The sequence below is a fragment of the Lutjanus erythropterus genome, chromosome 23 (genome assembly GCF_056507025.1).
Source record: "Lutjanus erythropterus isolate fLutEry1 chromosome 23, fLutEry1.hap2, whole genome shotgun sequence".
Lineage (NCBI taxonomy): Eukaryota > Metazoa > Chordata > Actinopteri > Lutjaniformes > Lutjanidae > Lutjanus > Lutjanus erythropterus.
Genome location: NC_139339.1, coordinates 9,190,987 through 9,217,632, shown reverse-complemented (window position 1 = coordinate 9,217,632; position 26,646 = coordinate 9,190,987). Strand labels below are relative to the sequence as shown.

General features: G+C 40.3%; 1 protein-coding gene across 9 annotated transcripts in view; it reads right to left on the bottom strand.

The window, feature by feature from the left end:
• The window catches only part of LOC146305598 (adhesion G protein-coupled receptor L3), a 299,312-nt gene that overhangs the window by 253,469 nt on the left and 19,197 nt on the right, over positions 1 to 26,646 (bottom strand). For all 9 annotated transcript variants that reach the window (XM_084711654.1, XM_084711646.1, XM_084711647.1 and 6 more), the window contains exon 2: positions 10,332 to 10,418. The gene's annotated coding sequence lies outside the window, so the exon portion shown is untranslated. The remainder of the gene's footprint in view (positions 1 to 10,331; positions 10,419 to 26,646) is intronic.

Sequence of the window (26,646 nt, the reverse complement as noted above, 5' to 3'; positions counted from 1 at the left end):
ATCACGTTGCAGCTATTAATCTGTGACGGTGAAGGAAGGACACAAATATTCTCCGGTGATTCACCTTCTGTCTTTGTTTTCTATGGTTTCTATTATTAATTTTATTGACTTGAGTCTCATGAATGGAAAAAAAGAAGGCAAAGAAGGAAAAAGGGAAAGAAATACATGTTATTTTGTTTTATTTTTTTCTTTGTTGTCTCCTGATACCTGTGTCCTTCAGTGTTTCTGTATTGCCCATATTCTCTATACCATATATAGCTCAACTAGAATCATAAAAATATCTCTACATTTGCATTAATTGGCAAACAAAAGGCAGAAAAAACATTTGACTTGAACCTGTATAATAGGGAGACAATCTATAATTACTGACACACTCTAAACATGTTCTTAGTCCATTGTTTCCTACTACAGTGGGGGCTTTTTGACTCGAGTTCAAAACCATTCAAACACTACTCATAGGGGCTTTAAAATATTTTCACATTTTCAATCAATGGAGATAAAATCATTCTGCAACAATTTTGATATTATATTAATTGTTTAAGTAGCGCGCCTAGAAAAAAAACACATTTCCTAACTATCAGCAGTCGAGTAGACTTGAGTTGAGCTGTTTTCCACATACATCTCCATAATACTGTATGCACAGGAGGGTATGAAGGTATGAAAACATGAGAACTTGCAGCTTTTCTTTCATTTTGGTCTATTTAGACAAGCATGCATACCAAACTGCCCATCAACAGTCCATTGCAACTTTGACATATGTGCTGAAATCTGTCTGCAGCAAAATGACATTTTTCATGTAGCAACAGAATTGAAACACTGTTCCCTTTTCTGATCAGAGTTTGGAATTGTCTGGTAAATGAAAAGCCACACTGAGCTCGGCACCAACCCGTTTGAGCACTTCAAAATAAGCCACAAGTGACAAAATTGAACTTCGGCTGTCAAGTACCATAATTCAATCCCTGGTGTATATTACGCAATCATCCACGCTGCCAGGCAACAAATACCATTGACTTGATTCCTATTTAATTATTCTACTTGAAAATCCTTTTCTGCTCTCTCTTTTCTCTGAACCTGAGTTCAAAAAAAAGAAAGAAAGAAATTGCTTTACCCATTAAAAAAAAAAAAGAATCTCTACCTTTTTCGAGAATTGCATTCTTTCCAGCTTGTCAGATTCCATTCATGAGAACCCACCTTCAGCACTTATTTTATTTAAACCTGAGCAAATGTGGCACACAACACAATGGGGTTTCACTGAGGTAAAATAATTGCCTAAATACAGTGTGACAGGGGAGGTTGATTCATTCTGGAGAAAACGCTGCTTGTTGAGAAAAAGTGTTGACAGAGTAGCAAGAGACAGTAAAATGGAAGCAGAAAGAATGAAGGGAGGTGCGGAGAAGGGCAGCATACAGTTTCCATCACCAAACAAAACAGTACATATTTCTTTGAAAGACAAAGTGTTAAGTTAGGCTACTCTGCACGCTGTCAATAGCGACGTTCATCATAGGGCCAGCCGCAGTCTATATATTGATTAAACCATCCATCACTTAAACTCTACAAGACATTATTTCTAATTAAAAACTAAGTCATAAATTTTAGGCTTTATTGCCAAGCTGGGGCTGTAAATAAAATTCGAGGGAGGGCGGAAACAGATTGCAGCCCCTGTCCGCGGTTTAGAGCCACCGTAAAAAGGACAGACGGGTGTGATGGCACCTTTGGGATCCTCGCATCCTGACCAGCGGGGGCTGACAGCAGGGAGGTGCTCCGCTTCATCCCGGATAAACAGATGCAAATCAATAATTTCTCTGGTTGTGTTTTTATAAGACAGGCGCTTCTCCTCACAGCGGCTAAGGAATAGACCATGCATATGGAGAACAAATATGCAAATTAAATTTTCATAAACCACTTGGGAATATGTGAAAGGAACAGCGGTCGGTGTACTTGAAAATGATGTATAATCATAAGAGGTCATGAAAGTGTATGAAAGTGCTCCATCACACACCTGGTTTGGCTGGTAGGCTGGTGGTGACAACAAGCTCTTACACTCTGAGATGTAAGGGTTCCAAGAGGGTTCTTCCCGTAAAGCTGGGGTTCTACCCAGAACCATTTGCTTTAAAAGAACCCTTTTTTGAAGAAAGGGTTCATTAAGGGTTCTTTCTAAGACTAAGGGATCCAGCCAAAGAACCCTTATTAGTAAGAGTTCCTCAAGAATAGTTGAACTCCTTGAAGAACACTTTCATTAAGGGTTTGACAAGGGTTTTTTGTACCATTATATAAAACGGTTCTTGGCAGAACCCCCTGGGTGAATTCTAGATAAAACCCTTGAAATAGAAAAGCTTCTCTGTAGAACTCCCTGACTGTGTTCTAGATAAAACCCTTGGAGTATAAGTTCTTCAAAGAACCCCTTGAGAGTCTTCTAAATAAGATCCTTGGAGTATAAACAGTACTCCACATAATCCCCTCACTGTGGTCTAAATAAAAGGAAAAGGATCTCAGTAGAACCCACTGGGTGGGTTCTTGTTGGTACCCAAATAACAAAGGCTGTGTACAGAACTTCAGGAGAGGGTTCTGTGTTCTGCAGTCTGAGGAAGAGCTGATAGCTCAAAACCTCACGTTAATAAATAGTTCAAACAGGAGCTCTTTTAGTGTGCGGGTTGTTTCCTTTCCTTTGAAGGTTCTAGGTAGAACCATTACACCACAGAAGGGTTCTCTTTAAAACCTCTTATAGGAGGTTCTGGGTGTAACCTTTCACAGATGGTTCTTGGTATAACCCTTTACGCTGCGTTCTAAGTAGAACTCTCTGAAAGGGTGCCAAGCAGACCCTTTACAAAAAGGTTCTAATCGGATCCAAAAATGTTTCTGCTCCGAGGACAAGCCAAAGAACCCTTTACGGATCTGGTAGTACCTTTATTTCTAGGAGTACATTATCCATCTGTGTCTCCATTTTCCTGCACTAAACAACCATTTTGTTGCCAGATATGCAGTTGCAGGACATTATTTAATGATCCCTGTTGATAAAGAGGCCATTAGTGCATCTAGACCGCAGCCAAAGCTCTGAGGCTGGACAGACAAACATGGAGCGCACACTCTCAGTCATAGCAAAGGACACTTCACGTTTGACAACTTCTGATTACCTCAGCGTGTACGCCGGTTGTAAGGCAGTGAACTCCCCTGACAGCCAGTTGCAGACTGTTGGTTATTTTTTGACGGGCACAGAGGGATGTCTGATTTCACAGGTACTAGCCAAAGGGAGGGAGTAAATGGAGGGAATTGGGGGTAGAAAATGAAGAAAAGGCATGTCACAGGCTCCACAGCCTCCACCGCCGACAAAAGAAAAGCATGTGCAATCATTATTCATCTGTCTCCCTCTTCCTCTCCTGGGCCGATGCTTTTTCCCCCCATACCTGCCAGAACGGGAGTAGTTCCGACCACACAAGCGCCTTTCCGACTGTGACTTGATAATGACGGAGAGGCTGGGGAATCATATTTGGTTAGCTGATAGCCAGACAGGTTCCTCGCCAAAGTGACGGGAAGTGGCCTTGGTCTTGGTGAGAGACAGAAAGAGAGAATCACCCTCCGGGGGGAAGCGAGAACTAATGAGTGAGCTAAAAAGGACAAGATGGAGTGATCCTCTATAAAAAGACCAGCAGTAATCTCTTCCTCTCCTCCCTCTCCTCTCCCCTTAATGTCCTAAGAGATCTTGGCTCCTCCGTAAAGCCTGCTGCCTCTGCACATCAAACAGTGCTGATTAGAGCTGCACACCTTGCTGGAGCTGAAGCTTTGGACGAGGTGCAGCCCAAGTTCAAGGGAGACTCAGTGTTATAAACACCAAAGAGGAAAAACTCTTCCACTTAGTGGACATCTCTTTGGACTATACACTCTTAGAAATAAATGTTGCAAAAGGGTTCTTTGTGAAGGGCTGAGCCATTTGTTTGTGAGGAACATTTTTAAGAAGACTAAGGGTTCCATTCAGAACCATTTTCATAAAAAAAAAAAAAAAAAAAAAAAAAAAAAAAAACCTTTTTGGAAGAGAGAATTCTTCCAAGGATGTTGAGATCCTTGAAGAACTCCTTTGTCAAGGGTTATTTGTACCATAATACAAAAGGGTTCTCCATAGAACCCCCTAGGTGGATTCTAGATAAAAATCCTTGGCATTTAAAAGGGTTCTCGGTTGACAGCTCTGGATGGGATCTAGATAAAACCCATGGAATATTAAAGGGGTCTCGGTAGAACCCCCTGAATGGGTTCCAAATAAAATCCTTGGGATATAAAATAGTTCTCACATATATAACCATCTGGGTGGGTTCTTGATAAAACCCATGGAATATAAAATCATTCTTAGTAAAAGCCTCTGGATGGGTTCTAGATGAAACCCTTGGAATATAAATGGGTTCTCAGTCGAACTTCCTGGGTCCACTGCCTGAGTGGGTTCCTGATAAAATATATGAACAAGCTCTTGGTAAAACCACTACACCATAGAAGGGTTCTCTGTAGAACTGGGGGTTCTGGTTGAAACCTTGCACAGACGGTTCTAGGTATAACTGTTTATGTTGGGATCTAGGTAGACCTCTATGAAAGGATTTTAAGTAATTTGTGGAAGAACCCTTTATGGTTCCAGTTGAGCACCTTTATTTCTAAGAGTATATACATTTGAACAGCTTTCACTAAATCAGCATGTAACTACAAAGAGTGCCTTCAGTATCCACTTACCATATCTCTAACCCAATGCCTCGGAGCTCAAATAACATCAGTGTCTTTCAAATTAGAGCCAGTGTGATGCTTTGGATTCTTCTGTCATGTCAGATGATATCAGCGTAGCCCCAGAGGTGCAAAGCCGCACTTGAATTTGATCGTCATCAACAGATCGTCCTGTTCGTTTACATTAGCATAAATGGTCACAGTAAAAGACACGGTGGGAAGAGACAGAAGAGGAAGAGTTGGCAGAAGATGATGGAGAGAGACCTCTGAGCGGCTGTGTGAGTTCACTGTCAAGGGTGTTGTTTTATTAAGACACCCAAACTGTCAGGGCAGGTATCGGGAGAGCAGCCGGGCACATGACAAGACACTTGTGCCAACATCCCAGTAACCCCTTCTCACACCGAAATAGCTCCATCCAAATTTACTGGTCTCTCTGTCAGAATCTGGAGGAGGGGGCCCCATTGTCGAAGAGACTCTCACCTCTACCAATCAAGACAAGTGAGACATTCACCTCCACAGCCCTTTCAGACTGAGGAGGCGGGTTGTGACAGGCAATAACAATGTGGGTTTGTGTGTGAGGGAGACAGATTGGTTGAGAGAAAAAGTACAAGTTGTTACAAAAGTGTATTTTCCCAGAAATCACTGCACTGGAACAATGTTAAAGGAATAGTTCAAAAGTGCAGCGACGTCTTGGGCTATACATTAACAAGATATAATGTGTGCTAGTATATAATTACTGAACATTAGAAGTGCTGGTCGGCATATTTTGTTACACTGGGGAGACGTGGACAGACTGATTACCCAGCAAGGTAATGCTTAGCTAATGTTTCTGCTAACTAAACAACTTTGTAAATCAGTAAGGCTGGAAACTCGCTTACATTTTTACTTGTTTAAGACACAAAATTCAAAGTCAAGGACTTGACTTGGCACTTGACTCAGGTCTTGCCTGACTTAACTTGGGACTTGACTCAGGACATGCCTTTTTTTTGGCTCAGGACTTGTCTGTCTCGACTTAGGACTTGACTCCAGACTTGCTGGTCCTAACCTGGGACATGACTCAGGTCTTGCCTTACTCGACTTAGGACTTGACTCGGGACTTGCTTGTATTTTCTTGGAACTTTCCTGTCTTGACTTGGGACTTGACTCAGGACTTTCCAGACTTGGCCTGGAACTTGAATCAGGACTTGGCTGTCTTTTCTCAGGACCTGGCTCATGACTTGCCAGTGTTGACTTGGGACTTGAGTGCAAAGACTTGAAACTTACTTGTGACTTGCAAAACAATGACACCTCTGGTGTCAGCTTAGCTGCCTCCCTCTGTTTCCAGTCTTTATGCTAAGCTAAGCTAACCAGCTGCTGATTGTAGTTTCACAATGAACAGACAGATAAGAGAATTGTTTTGATCTTCTCTTCTAACTCCTGGCAAAAAAAGATGGCTTATTTCCCAAAATGTCGACCTATTCCTTTAACCTCTTTTAACTTCTAAATTAACTGTAGCTGAACTATTGATTTTCACACTTGCATGAATGTGTGAAAAATCCTCTTAACACTGTTAGGTGTATTAATATTCCTTTGTGAGATACACAATTTGCAGGATATAAAAATGCATAGATAAATGTAGAAATCACACTTTTAAAAAAAAAAAAATCATGCTTTTACTATAATAATGTAGTTGCAGAGAGCAATGTAGGGTCACAGAAGGCATGAATATTGTATTGGAAGAGTTGGAGGGGGCGGACAAGCACAGCGTCCCAGCAAACACCACATTGAGCAGAAGTTCATGCACATTATTTTATGTGTATACACACGCCAGCTGACATACACGCGTACATTATGCTGATCAAGCATGACCACCACACACAGAGATAAATATATCTCCTAAAGAACTCATCAAGACTGTGAATAATTAAGGTAACAGCTGCCTTAAGTTCAGAACAAACAGCAAATACACATCCTAGTGTAGCATGCAGTTATGTGAATATAGAGGTCATCCATATGCACATGACCTACTACTGCTTAAAAAACACATAAATAAATGTAAGTAAATTTGTTTGAGGTTAGTATCTACAATATTTGGATGATTTTTGCAAATTTGGCATATAAACATGACATTTTTGCTCAATATTCATCCTTCAACCCCAGTTTCAAGTGATGATGAGATGACTAAGTGACATTTTCATGCAGCTGCAGGAGTGTTCCCACATGAACTCTCCGCCTGTTGGGACGAAATGACCACAAACATGTCTGAGCAAATACATTTCCAGAAGGTTGCTGTTGCCAAGACAACGGCAATTTGCGCGGAGGGTCAACAAATTTGTCATTATCGGCGCCGCACTACATCAAGCAATGTGTGCTTTTTAAATAATTTGGTCATTTAGAGGGTTTCGACGCTCCGCCCGGTATCCTTGAGCCAGGTTGCTTTTGGTGCCGACCGTAGTTGCCCAAGTAACAGGACACATCAACAAAGACGTGCAAAGTCAACTATCTCTGGACAGGATTCAAATTCAGAAGCACTGCTGACATCGGCCGAAAGGATTTCACCTCCTTTCCCATTCAAATGACCTGTTTTGCATCATTTCAAGAAGTCCGGGCAGGATCACCACTATGAAAACAAATGGCAGGGCTTTAAGATAACAGAACCAAAACTTGGCAGGGCTAATGTCATCACAGGCCATTATGGTCAAACTAACTTGAATGGCCGGCGCTATGGGTAACCATGTTGGGTATGCAAAGCATTGTGGGAGGGTGCGGGGGTTCATACTCTCCTGCAAGGCTTGAAAAGATGTTTTGTAGTTGAGTTGGGTCTCCAGATTTTCAAAATTAAAGTTGAGAGCTTTTTAGATCACATCCGCGGTCATATTGTGCACCTCTTTAAGTTTTTCCTCACAAGAGTGCTTGTTCTTGTTGCAAACAATTGAGTTTATAAAGAGTACAGTCTAGACCTGCTCTATTTGTAAAATGCCCTGAGAACCTTCCAAAAAATAATACAAAACATCCATTTATTTGATTTCTTATCTCAAAATCCAGCCTTGAGTCGAGGGTGATTAATTATATGAACATGATGCAGGTGCAGGGCTATCAGAAACTGTGTCAAAGAATACAGATAACACCTGCACACTTAATTCACGCCACAGCAGTTTAATAATGACAACGCTGTGATCCCACTTCGATCTCCATCAGGTCAGAATTTTTCAACAATTGAAACCACACCTATAGTCATACATCAGGGACATCTAGAATAAAAATGGTGTCAGTATCATGAGGACGTAATTTATTGAACTGTCAATAGTTTTGGAATGCTTTTCACCCTGTATGGTTTAAATAGTTGACCATTTCAAGGGCAAAGTCTTGATTTGTAAAGATCAAAAGCTCATTGGATTTATGCCCCGACAATAGTCATAGATACGCAGACGGACGGCCGCAAGCAAGCAAAAGTCGTTGAAAAAATTACGGAGAGAATCACTGATTCTGCCTTTGACTTTGATTACTAAAACTTTGATCGACTAATATTGAAACTATGAGACCCCTAACAAATATGGGTGTGGTTTCCATTGTTCCAATGTTCGAACATGATGAAGATCCAAGTGTGCAGGCATTACCTTTTTTGTTATGTAGCCTTAAACTAACCAATTTCAACCAATAATAACAACATCCACCCAATCAATGGTCAGTTTTTAACAGCACAGAGCCAAGATTCAAGGCAAAGACACTCTCCTTTTTCAAGGTTCAAATCAAAATCCTCCCAACATTACATCCCACCTGAAATATGTTACGATACTGAAGAGATACTCACAAAATGCTGTTTCATCTGACGGACTTTAAAGATCTTGCCTAAATCTCTTCCTGCTTAACCTTGTAATCTGCGGACTTATTACAAAATATTGTGCTTGTAAATCAAGCAGGACTTTGCTCCAAAAAACATCTCCCCCCCAAAGAAGACTAGACGTAATCCAAAGTGACCGCAAATTAGGCAAAAGAAGGTGCATCAAATGAAGGTTGTAATTCTGCGTCGGGGTGCATTAGGATATTTATCATCAAACCGATCCCCGGCTTTTAATTCATTTGACATCTTTCAGCACTAATACAGTATCTGATTTCTGAGAAGCACCAGAACACGGTCACACAGCGTGACATCTGGAGGAAAAGCAGCGGGTTGCAGGACAAGTTTGCTGAGATGTGTTTCTACACAGACTGGAGACCAAGGCCATTATGTCTGTACCAGACTTTCACTTCATATCTAAAACGCACGAGGCTGCGCCGTGCATAACTACCACCCGCTGCTCTCTGTGTTATTCAAATGACAGCACAATTCTATTTTCACCTTGCGACTAATGTGACCATTCCTCCTGTGTCAGCAACATTTACTGTCCTTTCTTTTGTGCAGGATGTGCTAGCGAACTGGCAAATTAATTCTAAAAATGGGATTATCCTGGAATGTGTATGTAGTTGCAGGGATTGAGCTCAGTAGTTTCCAATTATTCTCCTCTGAAATCTCCCATCCTATCAACTCTCATGGAGAATATCAGCCCCTGAGGCCTTATCAAAAAGGTGATATGACATATTCTTACACAGTGCAAGCTCTCACGGCTTAATCTCATTGAAAGTGATGGCGTAAAATAACATAAAAACATCAACGGGGGCTCGAACAGCAATGTAAACAACACAAAAAGATATGCACCGCCGCAGGGAAGTTGTTAGGAAAAGAGGAGAGGAGGGGTGGCTGCATTGACTTAGATGAAGGGGAAGCGGGTTAGATGGATGTAGCAGGGTATGTTTTGTGTGTGTAGGTGTGTGTGTGAGTGAAAAAGAGAAGGAGGAGGGGGACGTCGGCAGGCAAACCTATCATCCACGGAGCCCACCAGTAAACTCTGGAGGGCAAACAATCTCCCTAATTGAATTCAATCCAGGCTCACCACAGGAGGCACGGAGGCTGGTGGCTCCATTAAGTATGGAGAGGGCTGGTGGAGGTGGAGGTGGAGGTGGCTTCGGTGATGGAAGGAAAGTGTGTGCATGTCGACGACAGGACGAGGAGGGGGGGGTAGGCTTTAGCTGGTATGACAAGTGAGCGCAGAGAAGGGGAAAGAAGATAAGTACGAGAAGCAGAGAGCAAACACAGGGCTGTAGAAGACAACAATGACAAACAGACAGGGAGAGGAGAAAGAGCTTGGTGCATGGAGGTTTCGGTGGTTAAAGGGGTGGAGGGTGTGTGTGTGCATAGGAGCAAGGGACTAGAGGCGAAGAGAAATGGAAGCCAGCTGCGCTTTTGCATGATTACAGCGAAAACATCATTTGCATCAGGGAATGGAATCCAAACACGCTCGGTAGAGATACGTATGGTTGCAGACCAAAAAAGCCCTCCCTGTCGCTGGCGGCAGAAATTAAAGGCTTACCGGTGATGTCCCACAGATTTGCATATGAAGATGAGTACCTATCATGAATCATTTTCATAAACATCCTATTGCACACAAAGAACAAGCCCAATTGGCCCACATGAATGCTCTTCATTACTGTGCTGTGCTGAGGTTGGAGGGGGACTGCTTGTTCACATGATCAGGGATCTATTGCGTATTCATGACACATTTTCTGCCCGCTTTGTCAGGTCCGACGCTGTCAGAAATACTGATGAAATTGTACAATACCTTTGTGTGAGAGGGAGTGCGATTCTTGAGCGTTTCTCCTCACAAATCCTGTATATCACATTCCAGATAATAAAACCATCTTCAGCCCTGTGAGGAAACAGAGAGAGGAAGCAGGTCAGGAGATGGAACAGGATAGTCGTGCGTCAGTAAACTTGGCAACACTTAGGCTTTGTTCACACTGTAGGCAAATCAGATTTGTTTTTCAAATCAGATCTTTAAGACAGACTGTCCAGACTGTTATTTGCAAGTGATCAAATCAGATTTGTGTGCCCAGACGTCACCAGTCTGTCTGCATGGGTTGCTGTGGTAATGTAGGCATCAGTAATTACATCAGGGTTCAACATTAACCATGGCTCAATGGTTCATGGCCACAAAAAGTTACTCTTTGGCCACCAAATATTCCATACAGATGGCCCCCTGATGAGTTAACTTGCTAAATAATGATTCATGTAGACTGGCAAGCTTATGTTTTGCTAACATAAGCTAACTTAAGATGTGATGAATATGTGTCCCCCAGCAAAATCTTTTAACAATCTTCAAATTTTGGTTTCTTTTCAACCTAGACAAGCCTGACAACAATCTGGGAACATGATACATATCACGATATGTGGTTACGGTTCAAAATATTGCAATACTGTGAGCAAGGTGACATACTGATATCAAATTATAGGAACTGTCGAGGTATAAAGAACACACCATATGTATAAAAAGTTATGCTAAAATGTTGTTTTTTATATACAATCAGAACAGCGATGATAGACAACAACACAGCTATCTAATGGTCAGGGATTTTAACCCAACACAAGATGAACCTCTGCAATGAATTTTTGCATGCATCTCGATATTACATACTCGATACATTGTTCTTGAGAACCGATACATCGTCACAAAACAGAAAGTAAAATTCTCACACCTCTAGCACATAGCTAATCTAAATGCAGGACATAGGAAAGGTGAAAGTTGACCATGGAACCAAGTAGGGTTGGGCGATTGATGATGGCTGATGGCTGATTGATGGCTGAATCCATCGCTGGTCACTTTTTTGGGCAGATATTTGTCATTTTATTTTGCTAATGTAATGGTCTGCAGAGTGACAGCAGCTGCAAGATAAACAGCATGTGTTTTGACTCTTTGCACTCTTTTCACACGGTGAATTAAGGATTTAATTGGACCAAACCAGAGTTGGTGGCTGTTGGAAGAGTGGACAGACTAAGTCAATTTTCCTAGGATTTAACGAGCCAATTAAGCTCGTCTTAGTTCGGTAAAAGAGAGAAACTTGAATTTAGAATTTAGAAGGCGCATGATTGTATTTCTCCTCTTAAAAAGGAAAATAAGTGTGAGAATATTTAATTTCTTGACAATTTGTAAGTTTATCTTGTTTATTGGATGTAGTGAATTCGCCGCTTGTGCACGTCTCCCAGCTGAGACTGGAGAAGACAGAAGGCAAGACAAAGATGTCACCAATCACCAATTTCATGGGTTGACGATGGTCAAACGATGGAAAGGTCTAACATATCGCCCAAGTCTAGTACAATGTTTACTCAACTGTCATTGGAACACAGAATGAAATGGGGCTGGACTTAGGAAGGGTCAATTTTTCTGTCATGCCACAGTGCAGAAATCCTTCATCACACGAGACAAACTCAACAACAAAGACAGCTGGTATATACTGACATGCTAAGCCACTCTGACGCACGTCTATAACTCCAGACTGAGATGCATCGCATTTCAAACCAGCTGCAAACGTGGCTTTTTTTTTTTCAGACCTTCTAAAATCAATCTTAATACAATGTGGATATGACCAAAAAAAACAGATTTGGGCCAGCAGTCAGAACAAGGCTTTTACCCTTTCAAAATGGGTGACTGGGGACATAATTAAAAAGTCCAGCAAACATTTAATGTCTGCCAACATAACTTTAAGTAACCGTTAACTGACCCGTCGACATCCAGGACATAGATTTACTTTGAAGAACAACAAAAAAAAAAAACCCACACTGAAAATAATTGCTTTTCAGTGCCAGAAGTGTTAGTTTGTCACAGTCTCGTCACAGACAAACTCTATTTTTTCGGTCTCTTCTGGGTCGACCATCATTAAGTGGCATCTTCATAAATTTTTCAGCTGTTGTCTGGTTCCCACACTGGTGATAGAGCCGGACTGCCGCTGTATGAAGTGCTATTCAGGTCACATCAGCTTTTAATGGCTGATTTATTAGGGCCCAACAGGGGCTTGGTGATGGGCTGCAGGACAAAGAGCCTGTTTTAAACTGCATTAACACTCCGCAGTAAATATCCCATACAACATTAGCATTTTGATGACTGTCTCCCCCAGTCACCTTTTGCGCCGTCTCGTTCAGCCTTCGCACACGTTTCGCCTTCCTGCTCTGGCTCTTCGCCTTTGTATCAATCCGTCTTCTTCTTCGGGGTGTTCTACTTTCTCTCTTTTAGGCTTCGCGCGTCAGTCTGCTCATTACATTTTTCACTCATCATATTCAATATAAACCTTTGTTGGGCTGATAGCGGCGTGCACAGGTGAAGTGGTTACATTTAATTATGGCTGAATTAATGAGCGACATGAACACTTTCACAGAGGCAAATTCAAATTGTATTCAGTGAAATTGAAAAGCTTGTTTCTTCCTCACCCTCAGTGCTGAAAAACATGTCACCTTACTCCCTTGTGTTATTGTGATGCAAACTATCTTTACCTGATTTCTAATTAAATCTCACCTGCAATCATAAAAGTGATGAGCGCCAAAGCTTTTGTAATTGAGGTGTCTATAGCAGGTTAAGGTCTTGAATAATAAGCCAAAATGAAAAAGGATTAATCAGTAGCACTGTGTTTACTATGCAAATGAGGTATTTGGGTTGCCTGTCACATGTCACCATATCTTTTAATGGCACAGGCACGTGCTTTAAATGTGTGTGAACGAAACAACAATTAAAATGCATAGGTCTGAAGTAACTAAGTACAAATACTTTGTTACTGTACTTAACTAGATATTTCAGGTATCTGTACTTGAGTATTTATTTTTCAGACAACTTTTTAATATTACTCCCTACATTTAAGCACAAATATCTGTACATTTTAGTCCTTACATTTTCAAACCAAGCTTGTTACTTTAGTTTTAATGCATTTGAAAGGAACTATTGATTATTTTATTTTGTTACGCACCGCCTTCCCAACAACAAGACTGATTCAACCTAAATGGACAATAACACAGAGAAAAGACAGTTCTTGGGTGTATCCATCAGTGTGTATCACTCATGACAGATGTAACAAGGTGAAAACGACATATTTTTCATATTGTTTTGTCTTATTATATCACAAGATGAAAAAGACAATATAACAATATGAAATACTACATAAAAGATGCATGATGAATAAGACAAGACGGAAACTAAGTAAAAGACGCAACAAGATGAAGAAAACGTAAGACGAAAACTATGTTAAAGACGTAACGAGTTGTAACAAGACAAAAACGATGTAAAATAACAAGATGCAACAAGATGAAAAGACAGAACAAGGCATTAAGAGAGAAAAATTATGTAACAAGATAAAAACAAGATGAAAGACCATAGAAAGGGATTTGACTGTGGAGGTGAGGAGCAGCAGAGACAACCGGTAATACTGTCCTTCAGAGAGCTACTTTTTACTTTTATACTTTGAGTACATTTCAGAGCCTGAACTTTTCATTTTTACTTGAGTTGTGGAATCAATACTTCTAGTTTCACCTGTCTTTTTTCACACAAGTATCTGTACTTTTCCTTGAGTGATGGATGTGTCTATTTTTGCCACCTCTGTCAAAATGGCTCTTTTTGTGCAAAAGAAGCTATAAAAAGGAAAAAAAAATCTCAATTATATTGCCAAACTTCCAAATATCATCTGGGCACAATGGCTGCCCGATCTTGGCTTCCGAACAAGTTCTGGGGACGTGCTGCATCAAATCTGCTGTTCATTATGTTTGATCAAATCTGAGACTTTGGCAGAGGAAGCAGATGCCATAGGTCAATTCGGCTGAACCGCTGAAGCTAGTCTGGTCAACAGAGCATCTGTCAGTCATTTAGCGAGGCTGGAAGTGTTTGGAAAGGAACACAATCGCACCATATTGTGAACAATCCTGACCACAAACTGCTGCACAAAAGGAGAGACCGAGTTCAGAGGCAACAGAAAATAAAAAATAAACTTCCCAACAGTTTAATGGCCCGTAGTTGGCTTACACCGGATCCAGACCTAATTCACAGCAATTACAGCAGTAGTACTTTTTTTTTTTAATTTTATAAAAGCCACATTCACTGCTCCTCCGCCTGATCTTCCTCACTGAGCAGAGACACAGTCAGAGCCCCAATTCAAACCTGCTCTTTTATAATCATCTGTGTTAAAGTCCTGGCAGTAGTTGAGAACTGAAGCCTCCAAAATATCTTCAAAGGGCTCTGGTCCAGAGAAATGTACACCAGGCAGTTCCAGGCACTCAAGGCAATCTCGCACCATTACTTCTAGGATGTTCATTCCAAAGTTATTCAATTCTATTGAAGTACGAGGCATGGATGACCCAACGTGACACCCTGAGAGATAGCTGCTTATTAATGCCAGGTGGCTCATTAATGAAAGCAGAACAGTAGAGTTACTCGGGACACCGTACGGCTGGCATTAAGGCTGAGTCTGATGTGAGAAAAATATCTAATACTTTCCATAGTATAGTATTTAATATGATATGATCGCAAAAAGGATAATCACAAATGTATCTTGACACTCATACTACCAACATTAACAGTAATGGAGTAAATTACCATAAGAAACAACCACCATAGCAAAATAGATTTAGGTGTATAAGTAATATCATCTGAAAAAAAAAAGTTATTATTATTTTAGGGAAGTAAAATTAAAACATACTTTTCAAATATTTCCTCCTATTAAAACTGCACAGGCGGAACTGAGCGCAACATATATGGTATTTTTTAAAGAGCAGGAAAACAGAAATAGAAAACAATGCAAGGTGCGCAGATACCACATGATGTATGTTTCTATAAAAGGATAATGTACTATACTAACTAAGTTATGATAACATCAAAATGTTAATAATTCACATTGATATCAGACAAAAATCACCTCATTCTACTGGTGGCAGCTTTGCACTGTAGCTGCTAAAGCTAACGTAACATTAGCTTATGTTAAAGTCAGCTTCCCAGGCTAATGTGAAGAACTGCTTCACGAGCACTGTACAAGTGAAAGTTTCAAATTACGATGCGTAAAAGGTTAAGTAACAGATTCCAACAACTGTGTTTCACCAGTTATTTGTCTAAATTTCACACCAGAAAACTTTTGAGCTAGCTGCCTTACTGAAACTGAGTTGAGAAAAACTGACACTGTATTGGTGTTTTTGAGCAGGAAAAAAAAAAAAAGAACGAACAAAAAACAACAGCTGTGCATTTTTTGATGATTTCCACATACTGACATTTTCAAGTTTTGTATTACTGCATCCTTATAAAGGCCATTTGAAATAATGCCAAAGAAAAACAAAGGTTTTAGTGTCAAAAAAGGGATTGGGATACCATTCTGAGATGAAACTGACAGCGGGGTTTTTGTTTTACATCATGATATTAACATTTCACTGACTTCCAAGGATATTACAGAGAGCAGAACATGATGTGAGAGAGTTCTGTTGGACTGCCAAGTAAGCCAGCCAGAATCACTTGATATCTGCAAGTGAATGATTCCCCACTGCAGAAACTGTACAAAACAAAGAGGAGGTACTGCATGTACAAACTTTATGGCAGTAACACTCACAAAAATGTTTCTTGGAAAGGGAGTCTTTGGCCCTTTTCTTCACCACATTCATCCACTGTACTGTACTCTTGTTTTTCTGTTCCCATGGTGAAAGGAGTGTTTTTTAGATTACAAAACGATGAAACACAGGCTGGCCATCCCGCTTTCACGGCAATGAACTTGCATGCAAATTTGATTTCACACCCCCAAAAGTGAATCATTGTGATACAGTGTGCTGGACATCACCCTGGAATGTGGTCACAAGTGCAACGGACCGTATTTATGATCCCGCCCGACAGTAATGTTGGGTGTAACAATGCTTTTCTGCCATGAAAATGCAGGGTTTCATTACACTTTTTAATGTTCACTTCAACAGAGAGAAAAAGCACTGAAAGAGAAGTGAAAAAGAAAAGCTATCATGAGTTTACAGCAATCTGCTGTGTGCTAACAGTCCTAAAGCTGACTAGCATTTCTGACAAATCAGACAAATAAATTAGCTCACCTCCCTGTCTAGATTAGCCAACACAGTCTCTCTTGATGCTGACAAACAGTTTGAATTCAAAGATCTTGAAACTGCCCACTGTGGATATTGGAATAAGTACACTGTACAAAAACATGCAGGAAATTAATTGAATCATATAATCCTTTCTCTTTAACTTAAAGTAAGTGTACAACTTTTATTAATTTAAATGATTAAAGCTTAAAACTTTTAGTATTTTCAGAACACTATAGAACTTATAGACATAAGTTTTTCTAACTTTAGGTCTTCTGATTGAAATGATGACTTGACTTAGAGTGAACTGCATCTCTTTAATACACTTAGATAAGCAGAAGATGAGTCATGGTTGCTCCTTTCCACAACAATAAATTCACTGTGAACCATGATGAATGTTAGTGTTGTCAGTCCCTCCTTGCACTAAAAATTAAATTCACTGATAATGTTTTTTTTTTTCATGTTGACTTTGAGTCAGTGCTGGAGCAAAGCAGCTCAAACAGGAACAGCTGCAGCTTTGAGTGAAAATGAAGAACTGACTTTTCAAACTGGAAAAAAAATGTAAAAGGAACCTGTTAGTAATATTCATTAGTGTAACTGAAGAGTTGTTGGTTCTACTTAATATCTTAAGCTTATCAAACATGTTCAAGTAAAACTGAATCAACATCACAGGAAAGTTTATTTGTTTTTGGATCAGTACAAAATTACCTCAGCTTGTCTTTTCAAACTTCAAGGCAGCCCAGACACTAGATTTCTGTTAAGTTAAACAAATAGTTTATTTTACAGTGTACTGTATATTAAACACTTGAATGCAAGCACAATGTGTTTAATCTGAACAACATTTGTTCAGATTAAACACATTGCCTTCAAATTTTAAGTCGACTGAACTTGACAAGACAAGTTGTGGTCATTTTGTAACAATTCAAAACTTTTCTAGTCAAATAAAATTCATATTAATTCAGTCATTCTTGAGAAAACATATTTACTTAACTTCAGATATTAAGTTGAAGCAAAAACTCTTAAGTCACACTGATCAACTAGGGCTGCAAATTTTGTGCATTTTCCTAAACTGATAGCCGAAAATCCCCAAAATTGATTAATCATTAATTATAAGATACTAAACACATAGTTTTTCTATTAGTTTAATTTTAAGTGTCCTTATTCAACAAATAACTTCATCAGATGAAACAGCAAGTTTGGCACAATTACTACAATTCTAGACTACTGTTGAATTTGTTTTTAATCTGTTAAATTCTTAATGGTGATTAATCGATTCCTTGAACAGCACATACGCCAGGTAAAAACGAGACGTAAGAACACAAAAAAAAAAAAAAAAAAGAAAGAGCACAAGCATCAGGGCAGCAAAGCTCCTCTGAAGACAGAAAGAAAGAGGAAGTAGAAAATCAATAAAATGAAACACTCAAAGCAGCTGTTTTTGGCATTAAAATGAAGTTAACAAACCAAAGACCAAAACCATAATGAACATCATCAATTTTTGATTTTTTACTTTCGGACTGGCTGCACTCGCCGTCTGCTCCTTCACAGCCTGTGTTGGCTTTGCAGCTGTCGGTTGCCTCACCCTCAGGCCTCATGCTGTTCCAAAGGTAGACAAACTAATCATGATGAATAGTTCAGGGGCGTGAATCTGACCTGCTGAAGAGCAAACAGGGCAGGACTAACAATACTCTTCCTGCCTTGAGGAGAATTGAGTTGCATATTCTAGTCTTAGAGGTGTTCTTGAAATATAGTAGCCGCTCCAGCACCGGCTTATCATTGTGTGTCAAGAAAAAAAAAAACCTGCTGCTACGAGGAGACAAAAGAACATATGAGAAAGCAGCGGACGCATGCAGCCGCTGTATGACTGATCCAAGTCGACAGCCTGTGGTGTGTCTCTATAAAAGCATTTACTGAGGCACAGCACCGTGGCCTGCCGAAAGCTCATCAAAGAGTGGCTTATTTTATCAGCCAAGTGGAAAATGTGCTGAGAAAGAGAGAGAGAGGCAATAGTGAGGAAGTCAGCGAGAGTAACTAAGCTATTGTGCCCATCGCTGACCCAAACACCCGCGTTACAGTAGTCACGGCCGCTCACAACAAAGGCCCTAATCGGCGGAGCAGGGCTTTAAATTAAATGACCCCGTGCTTGTGACACTGTAACTCACAAGCCGGCCTGTGCACGCCGAGTCCAAAGGCAAAGGAGATATGGCTAATGAACAGAAAAATGTATTGAAACGGTGGCATCTGTTACAAGAGGAGTCAGCCTTGAGTAACCTACATACTCCTGTGTGTGAAGTGTGCAATATGCGCTCTCATTCGACTACTTGCAGCTATTTCATAGATTATACAGACTTTCAGATGAGCTGCTCTCAGAGACAGAAATAACCGGGCTTCATAAAGATTTAGTTTTGCAGCCTCAGGTAGGCCGCACTTCTAGTATAACATACCATGACTTTCACCAAACGTAACTATCACAGCGCTCACACAGGGTGAGGGAAAGTCTGCATATTTTAAGTGTTTTAATCCCAGCGAGTGACACTGTGAAAACGTAACGGCAAAGGATAAAAATTCATCACTGTATCGAGGTGTGAAATACAAGCAAGCCCTCCGTTCATAAAATGAAAATGGGTCAAATTACGTTGCAAATACTATTTTCAGTTAAAGGGATAGTTCGGATTATTTGGTTGAATGAGATATTTATCAATAATCAGTGTATTGCAGGTGGTAGATGTTGGTTGGTATGCCCCCAGTTTGTAGAAGCAAAGAGGGGTCACCAGCACATAAGTTAAGTAATATACTGCTGCAGGGTCAGCAACAGAACTTATTTTTGCCTCTTAGAAAGGTTTATGGAAAAGGAAAATCAATATCAGTTGAAGTGTACACTCTATTCAGAATACCTTTCTGTCAAACAGCATTTTCTGACAGTAAACCGCCTTTATATGAGCGAATATCATACTCCAACCAAACTCCATAGGCAAAATCAGTCATTTTACACCTCAGTTTCTGGTCATCCGCTGCCTTGATCTGTTAGTTTGTTTGTGTTATTGTGTGACTTGGTGTTTTAGAAGGACACTTCTGATTCACCAAAGTCACACAATAACAAAAACAAACTCACAGATCAAGGCAGCAGTAGACCAGCGAGTCCCGTGTTCTGCGAGGTAAAAATGACTGATTTTGTCTATGGAGTTTGGTTGGTTTGGAGGGAGTGATATTTTGCTTTTAGTGTAACTGTGGTTTCCCATCAGAAAAGGCTGTCTGGTGGTAAAATAAAGCAGTAAAAATATTCTAAATATAGTGTACAAACTGATTTTTTTAGTTGGCTAAAATATATTTTGCTGCTGGCCCTGTCCACAGAAATTCATTGCTCAACTTCCACGCTGGTGCCCCTCTATACCAACCAGCATTTACTGTAAATAATCCACTGCTTGTGTCCTCATACAGCCACACATCAAATAATCCAAACTATCCCTGTAAGTAATCATAGCCAGTCAGGGATTGTTCATCCAGAAGGAAAAGTATACCAGCCGAAGTCAATGGGCAGCATTTATAATGCATGGGCAGCATTCCTACCCCCATGGGTCACATTAAATTCAGGGAGGCTGATAACAATTGACTGAGGTTGCTGGCAACTGCAGGAAGATGATGTATACTTACACCTCTGCTCTCTTGTTCTTTAGTCTCACTCTGACTCTCTGCCTCGTCCAAGGCCCGAAATTAAATTTTAACTCTCGGAGTCTTGCAACTGTCCAGAAATCTTCTTTCAGATATCCACTGTGTTTTTCTTCACTTTGAAATGGCTGCTCATTAAACCCTTCAGACAATAGGTTGTACACAAATCTTAACAGTGCAGTTATTATTTAGATGCTCATACGCTGCACATCGGATGTAAGAGAACAATATGTTGCAGCTCAATTAGCATGTGCAACTATTCCGGCACAGATATTATGACAAAGCAACATTGCATATTAACATATTAGTGACAATTTCTACACTGAGCCAAATATTATAGACCTCGCTACACTTACCAAGGGTGAAAAACGCAGGGGAAAATACTGTCCTCCTGTGTTGAGCCATATGTTTAGCTACACAGCGCACGTCAAAACAACCTACGTAAGTTGGCATTTACATTTGCTTTAGTCCAGTTTATATGGCACTCAGTATTTCTTTAGATGTAAAAATAACCATTTAGATTCCCAATATGTGGTAAGTTTATCCAGATAATGCCTACGTGGAATACTCCTCCAACATTTTTGTTATTTTAAGTTTCTCTGCTGTCCCAGAATTGTTCCAGACACCATGTCTCTGTAAATTTCAAGCACTGGTCTTGTGTCGTTCCCTTTCCTCTTTTTCTCCTATTTTTCTTCTCCCGTCATCTGTCATTATCCTTATGATTTTCTCTCAGTCTCTATTTCTCTCTCAGACTCGGTGTTGGCATACCAATGAGAAGAGGTGATGGGGGACGTACAACACAGAACACTGAAGTCCTCCCCCCGAAGGCTTCCTTTTACACGGGCTCTAATTGGCCTTAATTGGAAAGGGATGAACGCTGGGATATGAGTCTGTAGGTTACTGTGTAGTGTATGCATGAGTGTGTTCTTGTTTTGTCCATTTATGTTTTTAGAAATGTACAAAAAAAAATGAGGTGAGGGACACACACAGCCTCCAGAATAATGCATTCAGCTAAAATGGTACACACCACCTCCATTTTAAATTTTCATTCGTGGGTGTGCGCAAGCTCATGTGTTTGAATATTTATGTAAATATCATGTTTTTGTAGACCTCGGGCTCCAGATTGCTTCTTAAGCCGAAAGGAGATTCGTGTTATCACATGATCTCGCCGCCAATCCCAGCTCAGAGACGATTTTTAAAAGGCTTTACGTCTACGGAGCCTAAATACTAAATGCATGAAATATATCGTCAAAAATAAGCTGTCAAAACGCCATACATTCACATGGACATTTCCCCCTTCTCTTGGGGCCACGGATCTGTTTACCTTAGCAGAGGAATATCATTATGATAATCACGCCTGTCATACATACATATTCCCTCCACGATGACCAACCTTGCAGTGGAACATAAAAGTCAATAGAGGGGAAAACTGTATGGGTGACACTTGTCGGACTTGACACCATAGGTCCTTCGCGAGGGTGCACGTCGTGTGCATGTACAATCAGCCATTTAGAATTTTTTTTTTTTCTGTGATGGTAATGCCACACGGAGAGGAACGTTTGGTCTGTTAGCGGGTTACCGGCCAAGGCCATGGAGAGGATGTACTTGAGACGAGTGGTGCGAGACATCAAAAAAAGGGGTTTACCTTCAATGGGTCATGAGTTATATTGCGCTCTCAAAATGTGTCACGCCTCTAAAAATAATGTCTTTTTGAAACCAGGCCTGGAACTAATTTATTTGCATTTTTAATTAATCTATCCAACTTTTTGGGGGGGATAAATCAAGCAATTTTTAGTCTATAAAATGTCAAAAAATAAGGACGAATGGCATTTGAAAGTTCTCAAGGTGGTTTACAAGGTGCAATCCTCAAACTTTTCAGCCCATGATGATATTAGGGAGTTAAAAATTATATATATATAGAGATTATAATTTATAAAAACACTTTCTTGCAAAGATGCCTGAAAGATGTGTCAAACACATAAAAAATGTATAATAAAGGCTGAATAATTTACAAAAGACAACAATAAAATTCACTGTGCAAAATAACTATAAAATTAAACTACTGCAAATAAACCAATTGTTTCAGCTCTAAAATGACAATCAATGATAAAAAATTGTTGCTCATCTTCAAATTGCTTATTTTGGTTGAAATTGTTGGTTTAGAGGGACAAGAGAAACACTAGAAATTCTCACAATGGAGAAATTGCAACCTAGTTAAAGTGATTTAGGTCTGTAATTTTATTTTCATTATTGATCAATGTGCAAATTATTTTTTTCAAATAATGGGTGGATTGTTTGGTTGTTAAAATGTAATGAAATAATGAAAAATGTTTGACTTGTTTTGTCTGAGCAAAGATTAATTTTACTAAAACAGAAAACTATGAACCAAACAACAAATATTCACATTTTAGAAGCTCTAAAAAGAGACACTTTTTCTTAAAATTGACAATTATTCAATGATCAGAATTGATGCCATAGATTTTCTCTCAAATGATAAGCTCTAAAATGATAATCAATTATAAAATAATTGCTGTTTTTCTTTCAGACACTAATGTAAACCACACATATTTGCTCTATGGAGGGAAAGGACACTATGTCCCGCGGTAGTTCCCCTCTCAACTCAAAAAACAGAAAACCTGCAACTGATTGAAGCGGTGGATCGAGTTACAGGTAGTTTACTCCTGAATCCTGTTTCCATGTGCGAGTGCGTGCACCTCAACCAACCTCCTGCGCCCTCGCCCTCCCCAACCTGACAAATATGGAACTTGACCCTTTCTGAATTCTGAGGCCGACCTACACACTGAATATAACCTCAGCTGTAGGCGAGGGGAGCGAGGTGTGTTTCCAATAAAGTCAGGTCTTTGAGTGCGTGTGCATGTATGCGTGCTCTGTGTTTATGTGACAGTCAATTGTGTGTGTCTCATAGGTCCACGTTAACCACGTGTTTATTTGTTCGTATGTAGCTGCTTTTAGGTGTGTGTATGTGTGTTTGTGTGGGCGTGCAGGGGTTCAATAACCATGTGTGCAGCAGGGGGGCTCTGGAGTGTCTCAGCACCCAAGGCGCCAAGGACATGGCTTGACAGGTGTGCGTGGAGGACCTAGTGGTCTGCAGAGCAGCAGCGGCCAGCAGCACAATGCGCCCATTCAGGCCTGGAAGGAGACAACCGAGATATCGCAGGACCCCCGTGAGGGAGGGGCCGGTCATCTGGGGGCATGTCAACCTTTCACGGTGACTACAAAGAAAGACATAACTATAACTGCATCAACACAGTAATAGGCTGTGTGACCCCATGCCGCGTAGATGTCTGCTGGTATGTGACGGATTTAGGTTGTCCACGATGTCAGATTTGGCTCTTTGACTATTGAGGCCAAAAATTGGGTTAAATGTTGAACAATAGGTCTTAAAAGGTGAATAGTCAGAGGTAGGAAGTAAAGAATTACAAATATATCATTACTCTCCCTTAAGGTACAGTGGTATTTTACTTGAGTATTTACATTTCTGATGACGTTTTACTTTTTCTCCCTACATTTTCAACAGGGGTTTGTTACTTTAGCTTTAAACCCTTAAAGGAGCAATATGTAAAATTTTGAGGTCTAAAAATGAGTAGTTCAGTCCAAATAGTGAGTTGGAACCATACATAGTATACTCAATAGGTTGAAGCTCTATTTAATATACGATCTATAGTTGAAGTGAGTGAATAAAAATCATCAGTGCATATCAAACCAACAAGAGAGGGAGACTGTGGAGAAAAGGTGAGGTTCAGTTACAAGACTTTTTGCTTTTATACTTTGAGTACATTTCAGAGCCCGTACTTTTTCACTTTTACTCGAGTAAAGAAGTTGAGTCAGTACAGCTTTTACACAGCTATCTGTACTTCTACTTGAGTACAGAATGTGTGTACTTTTGCTGCCTCTCTGAACAGCTGAGAGAGCAGCAGCAGTGACATTATATAGGCTAGAAGAGGAAACGCTTGAGACTTGTCAGAATAAATGATTATAGAGTTATATACTACATCCTATAATGTAGCGCAGTCGGTTTTATTCTATTTATCCTCAGGATGTGCCAAATCTGTCAAAGGAAAGCAAGCCCTTGAAAGCAGAAAAAAAAAAAAAAAACTTTTCCCCTTCACTGAGAACCAATTTCCACTGGTCATTCTGCAAAAATTGAAAACTTCACCAACAAATGTAACTGATTTGACTAATTTCCAATTTGGTTTTCACTACCCATTTGCAAAATGAACAAAGTGACCATTCAGGTGGTAAAAGTTTTTATTATCTCTGAAATTAATAGCCCAACTAAATCTGGCAATTTGAGTCATTTAACCACTAAGACAAGCGTGTGCACAGTGACTGAATTACGGCTTCAACTCAATGCATACAAATGCACACACACACACACACAGGCACTCAGTTTTAGCTAGACCAAGGGAAACTGCATGACAAATCATTGTGATACACAAGCTAATGGCGGGATGTGACAGAAATGGCCAGTGTCTGGGAGAATTACTCGGCTGTGTGGTCCATACGTCCTTAACGCACATCTGACGAGAGCTTTTAAAACACATACAATGCCACCGGCACTGCTATCCATGCAGAAAATTGGACAGCCATCCTTCAGCTCCGACATAAATCTGTGGGGTAGCAACACGCATCGGAGAGCAATATAGTATAGAACGAGCCTCCGCTGAAACCAAAAAGTAATTGAATCGAGGATGAATATAGACAGGGTGGGATGAGAGTTGAAGGAAAACATGTCGGATGAATTTGATGCTCCGCGAGAGGAACGCTCTCAGAAAATATGCAGGAAGGACGGGTTTGCTCAAAGGGGATAAGCAACAAATTATCACAGGGGAAAGAAAACTGCTGAAAATTGTCAAATAATCTGAAAATTCAAAAAGTTTTCTGGTGTCGTTGGCCTCAACAGTGAAGAAAGAAGGTTGTTCGCTTTCCCCAACCCCATCCAGGCCTTTTCTGGTAGAATTCCTCCGCTATATCCAGTTCCAAAACATATCCACCATGAGCAAGATAACCTTAACCTACATACGTTGTTGCCGTATACTACACAGCAGAGGTCTCTGCAGCAGCAGCCCCTTTGTCCCAAGGCTATCTGCCCACTAAATCACATTTGTAGAGTCATATTAAACACGTTGCCCCGAGGAGAGTAAAAGCTCAGCAAAGAATGATAGGCATCTTTCTATCACTGAAAAACCTGCACTGCATTATTCCATGCAAGTGGCCGATGTGATAGCATGTGGCAATCGGCCGCTTTAATGTTACAGTATGGACTGAGGAAGCGTGTTCAATTCTTCTTGGGCGCCGCAAGAGATAAGGGCCATGTTCTCATCAGGTCACCTGCGATGAGCAAACGTGACTGAAGTGAATGGATGGGAAGAGAAACGGCGGCTATAGACTCACTAATGCACGGCCACAGTGTGAGGGAAAAAAAGGTTTGTTTATGCTCATAAGAAAGGGCTGTATAGAAAAAAAGAGAAATAAAACGGTTGGATGTTCTACAGTTGGTGCATTTGCTGACAGAACAGAACAAGGTATGGATAACCTTTAACGCTTCAGTCTGAAAGCGCCCCTTCAGCTCACCAAAATCCCACCTCCCACATCAGACTGTCACCAGAAATGTTAAATTTAGTCATCTGAGCAAGGATGTGACAGCTACGCAAGAAAAAAGGTGTGGTGGCAGAGGAATTGGAAACCAGAAACAATCATAATGGTAAGCAGCTGTGTGCTTAAAGGGGAGCTGCATGCTAATGGAAACCTGGATCTTTGAAGCAGCTAGCATACTCTCAACATTCTCCCGCTGCTGCTGCTGTCTAATTGGCCGTGTTGCAAATACAACAAGAGCAGAGTCATTGCCACAACTGTCGAATTCAACCCAGTATCCAAGGAATCACATACATATTAGATGATTCCACATCTCACGATTTACATTCAACGCCAAAGTTCAGTGCAACTGTAGGAAGTGGTGTACCCTTTATGTAGCAAAATGGAAAAGCTGACAGTCGAAGACATGCAAGTGATGAATCTTTCCCTAACAAGCGTTTTAATTACCCAACACTAACCATGACCTAACTTTAACTTAGAGTTTTAGCTGCCTAATATGAACTTTGCCCTAACCTTAGCCAAGTGTTTTCCTAATCTTAAACATATCATAGCTGTAGAAATCAAGAATCTTTGAAAATGTTTGGTATTGTATATATTTCAGGGTTTTCAGTCCAAATGGACATTCCTGACTAGTAGGGTTGGTCTAATTACCTCCACCAGGTTGTTTTTGGTGCTGTTTGTTTGTTTGTTTGTTTGTCAGCAAGACTAGGGAAAAACTACCTGTCTGATTTTCATGTGTCTTGGTGGAAGAGAGCAGCACTTTTGTTAACATCATGAGACAG